The following is an 8,301-nucleotide window of genomic DNA, read 5'->3' as shown; positions in this document are numbered from 1 at the left end:
TTGGAAAGTTGCTTCGGTAGAAGGGTGAACTAACTCAATGTCCCTGCAAGATGAGAACTTGGGGTAAAATACATCATTACAGAAAGATGGTGATATCTTAGTTGAGGTGCTAACCCTGTTATTTAGGGCAAATTCAGCAAAAGGACTTCCATTTCTTCTGGGTATCAGAAATAAAACACCTTCAGAACTGCTCTAGCATTTGATGGAGTCTCCATAGCAATATGTGTCCAGGGTTTGTTAGGTAGAGGGAAAGGTTGGTGAAGACCCTCTGATACCCTTCAGGGCACCTTAGTCCTGGCACATACTTCACAAGCTTCTAGAACTCTTGAACTTCAAGTGACTATGGGGGCCACCAGTACGACCTTTATACTAGATATTTAGTGCCAGCCAGTGGGGGTGTCTAGGTTTTGCTGGCACCATTATTCTTTTTTAAAACATGTGAATAAAAGTCCCCTCTGCCAAGCCACACCCCCATTTTTCCGCCATTGTTATTGTGTTCACAGTCTGTGGCAAATACAGCCCTGGGGACTTCTATAATTTAGAAATTCCTGTGTAACAGATGGTATTGTTTTACAACACTAAGGTTGTAAAGGTCTTCCGACAGCTCACTGATATTACCTATCGTGAGAGGTTTCTTGTGTGGAATCTTGATATTGAGAAACCTTTTTGTAGGCTATCAACTGATTTTAGTTTTTACAAGCGGCAGGTTTGCTAATAGATTTCATCTGGTGTTGCGGCTTTCCATGGCATTTTGCTCCCTTCTTTTTTCATGTATTCAATACATCTTTTCTGTGTTATTTATCATTATTACACATAACTGAATTGATGCACTTATTTGGCTTGATTTGTTTGCCAGTTTCAATTGGATGGATTGTTTCCAACATCTCGTGAGATTTTTGTGTCAAGAAATACATTTACTGAGAGCAATGGTGACATTTCTAAATACTTATTTCACCTTCTGTATGTATCAAAAGAGGCATAGTTGCACACGATAAGGAAATAGTTATGCCCTAACACAAAGCTCATTTCAGAACACAAATGGAATATTTTGGGCACCCATGTATACGAAGGACATGGCTGAACTAGTGTACATATGGGCAACAGAATATTGAAGTACAAGATCGCCGCGGTCCCCTTTTCAATTCCTCCATCCCATTCTGTGATTCTACAGAACTTTCTCTGTCTATCTCTGCACCTTACGCTGCTACCCTCCTCCACCTTGTACCCAGCAGTTTCAGCGTTCTGCAGATAAGCTATTAACCCTAAGTGCTCACACAGCATAGGCTATGGACTTGATGTAACAGTTTTACTTATGATTTCTTCCACTTATGAGAGCTGCCAGGCTAGTCACTATATACATCCTTTATGTACATTGTGCAGTGTTCAGTGGACTTACATGTGGGAAACCAAATGGACTTATTGCTAAATTGCTTTGAGAGAGAACACACGGCATGATGGGATCTGTAGGCAGCTTGAATTGGACACAGCTCAAGGGCATAGACATTCATACATTAGTCTCCGCCCACTTCACCTCTGGTGAGAAAGATTTTGTTAAACAATTTCAGAACAGAAAATGCCATAACTTTGGAAAGAAAAGGACGAGCAGCACAATTCTGTTTGATTTAAAGGGGTAATTTCATTTGAAAATTTGGTAAAATCACTATAAATTTACAGTTACACATTAATATTTAGCCAGTGCAAGCTTACTCCACAAAGTCTTAAAATGTGCCATATTTATTAATATCACATTTTATTAGACAGCAAAAGTGCACAGAAGTTTTGATTCTGTATAGTACAAACCTTTTCCACTAAACCCCTCTCATCACAATGGGTGTATCCGTTGTTGTAAGTTTCTAAAACACATCATAAATATGTTTTTTTTTTTTTTGCATTACATCACATCCTTATATCAGTAAGTATATAGCAAAGTGCATTTGGGGAATTCTACATCAACACCCACCTGTGGCTTTCTAACACAGATTTTAACCAACATGCATTTTATTTCTAGCAGAATCTCCACACTCAGAACAAGAAACCAATGTGCTCCCATTGATTTCAGCAAAGGAATTATGTCTTGAATTTTTCAGCAGGAGAATCTATACCAGAATCGGCTGTGTAACATTAGGTACCCTAAGTAATACTTACTGCAAAACAGAATACAGTAGCCCACATAGAATAAAACCATTGCTTCTCTTTTTTATCACTACAACATTATATACTGTATCCTACAACTATGGCCCACATTAATTAAAGCCCTTGCTTTTTGTCTGACTTTGTACATTCTTTTCAGTGTATGCATGCACAGGTATTTATAAATTGATCACAAATGTCCACCCAATGTGACAAAAAATCTGCACTGATGGGGGCGTTCTGGTGCATTATTGGACTATGCACCGTGTCTCACATACTGGGGCACATTTACTTACAAAGTCACTAGAGTTCACTAAAAGTGCTATTTACGCGTATAATGATGTGTGTGGCGATTCACGATGCATCTGACGCTTTCTTGCACTGGTCCGACAGAATTCACCATCTTTACAGGTGTACCTTTAACATAGGGAAAAAAACAAAATTTGAAAGCTAAATACGGCGCTCAGTCCAAATCAGTCTGACCAAACGACGGTATGCACCCTAATTTGTGTCGCATGGAAGCCAGAGTGGCCACCCCACATAAGTGTCACGTGTGACACAGTTTCATCACAGGCACTTCTTAAATACCTATGCAAACCATTTTAGCTTAGAAAAACTTGCACAGTCTGACAAAAGTGCGGCACAAAGCCCTTAGTAAATGTCCCCCACTATATTAAGGGTGCAAAATAATGAAGTAATTCTAGTACATATAAGACTGCCCTACTAATACAATACCCAACTAGATTATCCTCAGAAAGCCAGGTGGACTAAATGGAGTGAATGGACAGAGTTGGGGAGGCGGAGAACCCCACACGTATCGTCGCCTCGGGGTTACTTCCTCAGGGGTAAGCATGAAAAAAGTGCACAAAAAAAAAAGATGGTGCACGCATCCCAAACAGTGCAGGGGCACTAGATTAATGAAGACCATGGGGGTTATTTATCTTACGCCGGTGTATGATGTGCCTGCTGCTGCATTTTCGCAGTGGGATACATCAAGAGGCTTTCTTGATGTATAGGGCAGGTTGCCGCGGAGCATTTATTCTATGCCAGGCAGTTAAGAAATAAATGCAGCTGGCGACCTTTCACATGGAAAAGGTTGCCAGTGGCAGAAAGTGCATCAGTGCAGGGAAGTGAAGGTGGCGTGAAGGTGGCGGATTGGGGCAAATAATCCACTGACATAGCGCAGAGGTCCTGATAAATATGCCCCCATGTGCTAGTTTTGATTAATCTGGCGCAATCTGCACACTCCACAGGAAAACTATACATAGTACAGACTGTACTAGTTTTGATAAATGTGGGCCATTGAAAAACTGCAGTAACCCATAAATTGTTTCTGAGTTACGCAGTAAATATTCATCGTCTCCACTGCTTTTGTGATGTGCTTAAATAAAGCAATTGCTCTACGGACATTAGATATAGACACTAGTTTTAGGGTAGGAGGAGATAAACCTTTTTATGTCTGTTTCTCTTTGCTGAAGAAGAAAAGAAATGATATTGACTTAAATGTGGGAAATTTAAAAAGGGCCATATGTTCTCACTTTGTGCTTTGTCTCTAATAGATAGGGAGAAATCTTTGAAGTGTGGATTGGCACAGCAGGCTAAATCTTTCAGTAAAGAGAAGATTGTAAAAGGGGGGGTGTGAATGAGGATAGGATACAATATTACCCATGCAGCCCAAAAGACACACAAGAAAATCCTATGATAATGTACATCTGTTTCAGGGAATTATAAGCTTTGAACATTTTTATGTGCTGATAAGTGGATCCTTCTCTTGCCATAACTTAGAACTTCAAAGCAGATTTTGTGGATAATGCAAATTGCTGAAATATAAGATTTTTCTACAAAGAGGTTCTGAAAAAAGAGGAATTAGGCCTAATTGATGCAACAGCCTTTAATGTGCCTTGCAAAAGAATGTTACAAAAATTGATTTTTCTTTTTTAATGAAATGTGGTCTTGTATCCTTTTTTATGCCAGAACTTTCTGTACATGATATATTTATCTCTGCTTTTAGCAAATTGTACTTTAAATGAAAACATCAGTAACAGTCTGTCGTATCAGGGACTGATGGGAAGTAAAGCGCATATCTTTAACAGGAGGTGACAAGGGATACAAGTATGAGGACACTACATTGTCAGAGTCTTAATGAATGGATTGATCTGAAGAAGCCAGTTCAATATCTGATGAAAGCATCCAATGCCACTTGAAGTGCGCTTTTATCTCCCGTAAGACCATTAGGTCATTTTATTTATAACAGTTTAAACTGTACTGACAATTACACTGATATATTTTTTTTGGAATTATACATGTATACTATGATTGTGATGCTGGGTGTATAACATGAGACCTCCTGCACACGATTGTGTGTCAGCCCGATCCCATGGACAGCACACCCTATACAGAAGGGAAGACCTTGCATTGTACCAAAATATGATACAAGGGCTTCCAGAATGCAGCACCATTATTGTATAAACAGTGACACTGCTGGTGGTGCAATTCAGCCAGTAGAAGGGAAGTCTTTGCATCATATTTTGGTATGATTCCCTTCTGACTCCCCTTCTGTACAAGGTGTGAATTCAGTGTGGGGTCTGCCCATTTCTTTTGGCCTGAAGTTCATTTTCTGCGTTACTAATCCTATGCACATTACTTGAAGATCATTGGAAAGTGCAAGATGCAAACAGGGTAACTATACTACCATGTATTATTTACTCTATAATACAATTGACCAGAATCAGTATTTGTTGACCAGAATGTATAATACAGGATTGTAGTTGTAGTTAGTTCATTGAGGTGGACTTCTTTGTGAGATCTATTCACTCAGTTTCAATGTGGAGCTCAAAGAACATATTATTGTGTGTTATGTGAACATGTGTTATTGTGACTGGTATATTTTTGTACTGTAATTGCTTCACCATATGTAATGTAATGTGGTCATGTGACCTGTATTGTGCTGGTCCCACGGGGGATGATGGTACTAGCCGACACCTGGGACCGGAATCTAAGTGGCACCTGGTCTTCACCAGAGCCCGCCACAAAGCAGGATGGTCTTGCTGCGGCAGGGTACCACCAGGTCATTCCACAGGTGCGACTAGCCCGCGGAGGCAGTGGAGGTACCTTAACAGAAGACAGTCTCGTGGTCGGGTCCAGGCACAGAGTCAGGGCAGACGACAGAGATACAAGGTCAAGTCCAATCTGGGTTCAGCAACGGGAGGTCCAGGCAGATGGGAACGGGAACTCAGGCAAACGGGAGACAGGAATGCAGGAACACAGCAACGCAGGAACACAGCAACATGGAGGAACTCTGGTAACACAGGAACACGGAGGAACTCTGGTAACACAGGAACACGGAGGGACTCTGGTAACACAGGAACACAGAGGGACTCCGGATGTGATGGGAGAGGCAGGTTTAAATAGCCTTCTGGAAAAATGGCCAGCGCCAATTAATGGTGTGCTGGTCCTTTAAATATCCTGAAGCCGTTGCGCCCTAGGACACGGGGGACGCCTGTGCATGAAGCGAGGCCGGGGACTCGGGAACAGGGACATGTGAGAGGCGCTGGCCTGCAGGCAGCGAGGGGCACGGGTGAGCCCCTGACCCTCAATATGGGTCGCGGCCTCTCCCTCCTCTTGGGCTGAAGAAATCTCTTCAGGAGGTCATTGTCCAGGATGTTGTCAGCCTGGAGCTTGGTACGGGCAGAAGCCTGTAACAACGAAGGGGCGGGTCTACTCCCAGATGGACTTCAGATCCAGCGTGGATGCTGTCCATAAACAATGAAGAAGGGAGCAGAGCCAGAGGATTCGGAATCGAGGGAATTATACGAGAATACCGCCCACGGCAACAGAGCGGACCAGTCGTCTTGACTGGCAGAAACAAAATGACGGAGGTAACATCCCAGAATCTGATTAACCCTCTCCACTTGTCCATTGGACTGAGGGTGGTAAGCTGAGAAGAAATCCACCTTTACCTGCAGTTGGCTGCAGAGAAGACGGCAGAAGCAGGAAGCAAACTGAACTCCCCGATCAGAGACGATGTGTAGAGGAAGACCATGTAGCCGGAAGAAATGTTGGAAGAAGAGGCTAGCAAGACGTGGAGCAGACGGTAGACCTGGAAGAGGGACAAAAAACGGTCTGTTACCACCCCGATGACGGTATTGCCCGAGTAGGATGTCTGTGACAAAGTCCATAGCCACGTGTGACCACGGACGACTGGGTATCGGCAACGGAAGCAAGAGACCAGCCGGTTTCAGATGAGAAGGCTTATTATGGGCACAGGAGGTGCAGGAACCCACAGAGTCCCAAATATCCTTGACCAAGTCAGGCCACCAGTAGTAGCGGGAGATGAGAGCCACGGAGTGTTGCACCCCAGGGTGCACAGCCAGGCGTGAAGAATGTCCCCAAAACAAAATCCTCTTCCGCAGAGCAGATCGGACATACATCTTGCCAGGGAAGCTGCCGAAGATCCACTGGAGCGGCAGCTCAGACGATTATCCTGTAGACGGCCAAGAACTTGCCGCACGTGAGACTGGTGGGACTCAAGGTCCAGGGAGAAGACCAAAATGTTGTCCAAGATGACCAAGACACTCGTATACAGCAAATATTGAAAGATTAAATTGACGAATTCCTGGAATTCCTGGAAGTCCAAATGGCATCACAAGATACATGAAATGTCCATCTTGGGTGTTAAATGCTGTCTTCCATTCCTCACCCTCATGGATTCGGATGAGGTTGTAGGCCCCACGCAGGTTCCACATGGAGAAAATCCTGGAACCCCACAGGCAGTCGAAGACCTCCGTTATCAACGGCAGGGGATAGTGGTTCTTAACCGTGATCTTGTTAAGTCCGCGATAGTCAATGCAAGGACGCAAGGAGCCGTCCTTCTTGGTAACAAAGAAGAATCCTGCCCCCGCAGGAGAGGAGGACTTCTGTATGAAATCTCTTTGCAGGTTCTCCTTGATATACTCCGACACAGCTGTGGTCTCGTGAACGGAGAACGGGTACACCAGACCTCGTGGAGGAGAGGTAACCGGCAACAGCTCAATAAGGCAGTTGTAGGGATGGTGAGGCAGCAAAGTCTCTGCCTGCTTCTTGGAGAACACGTCAGAGAAGTCCCGGTAGCACGTTGGTAGACTTTCCAAGGGCTTTGGATACACAGAGGAGACCAAGATGGGTACTGGTAGAGGTGCCACCAAACAATGGGACTGGCACTCTTGACCCCCAACAAAGAATTTCCCCTGTCATCCAGTTGAGTACTGGTGCATGGAGCTGCAGCCACGGAAGGCCCAACAGGATGGAGGACATGGACCGATGTATTACATAAAAGCACAGTGTCTCCTTGTGCAGCACACCAACCTGCAAGAACAGAGACTCGGTGCAGTACTGGACTGGGTCAGAGAGGATTTGGCCACTTACAGAGGAGATGACCAACGGCTTCGCGAACCACTGGGATGTGATGCTGGGAAACCAGAGCGGCATCCACAATGTTCCCTGCGGAACCGGAGTCCAAGAAAGCAGAGACCTGGACCTGGGTGCCGGTGCCAATGCTGAGAAACACTGGAATCATCAGGCGTGGAGAAGCTTTGCTTATACCTAGGGATGCTTCTCCCAAGAACCCTAGTTGCTGGTGTTTCCCTGAGGCTGGGGACGGACTGGACAAGTCCCGATGAAGTGCTCTGGACTGGCACAATAAAGGCAGAGGTTTCCCTGACGTCTACTCATGCGTTCCTGGGAAGAGAGTCTGGCTCTGTCCACCTCCATAGGCTCCTCTGCAGATGGTACGACCAGAGGTATGAGTTCCCTTGGTGCAGATTCAACAGCGCAGTCTCAGCCAAGGAGGCCCGTGCAGGTTCTTCAAACATGGACGGGAACTCCGCCAGAAATGCTGTGAGAATAGACGTGACCGGGTCGCCTCTGACAAATTGAGATGGCATGAGTTCTATGTGCAGGGACCACTGGGTTATTAAGCCCCTGCACATCTTGGGATCGCCATCATACTTGCCAGGGATAGACAGCCGTAGCCTAGGTTCAGAGGCAGGAAGACAAGCCGGGGTAGCAGAAGTCTCAGGAACCTGTTGCTGGGCAGCTAGCAGCTGTTGCAACAAGGCGGTAATTTGTTCCAGCTGTTCGCACTGAGCGCCAATCTCCCACAGCGGTGGCAAGGTCGGGCCGACTGGGAAGTGG

The sequence above is a fragment of the Engystomops pustulosus genome, chromosome 7 (genome assembly GCF_040894005.1).
Source record: "Engystomops pustulosus chromosome 7, aEngPut4.maternal, whole genome shotgun sequence".
NCBI lineage: Eukaryota > Metazoa > Chordata > Amphibia > Anura > Leptodactylidae > Engystomops > Engystomops pustulosus.
The sequence above is the reverse complement of the archived record's forward strand: the minus strand, read 5'-3'. Positions refer to the sequence as shown.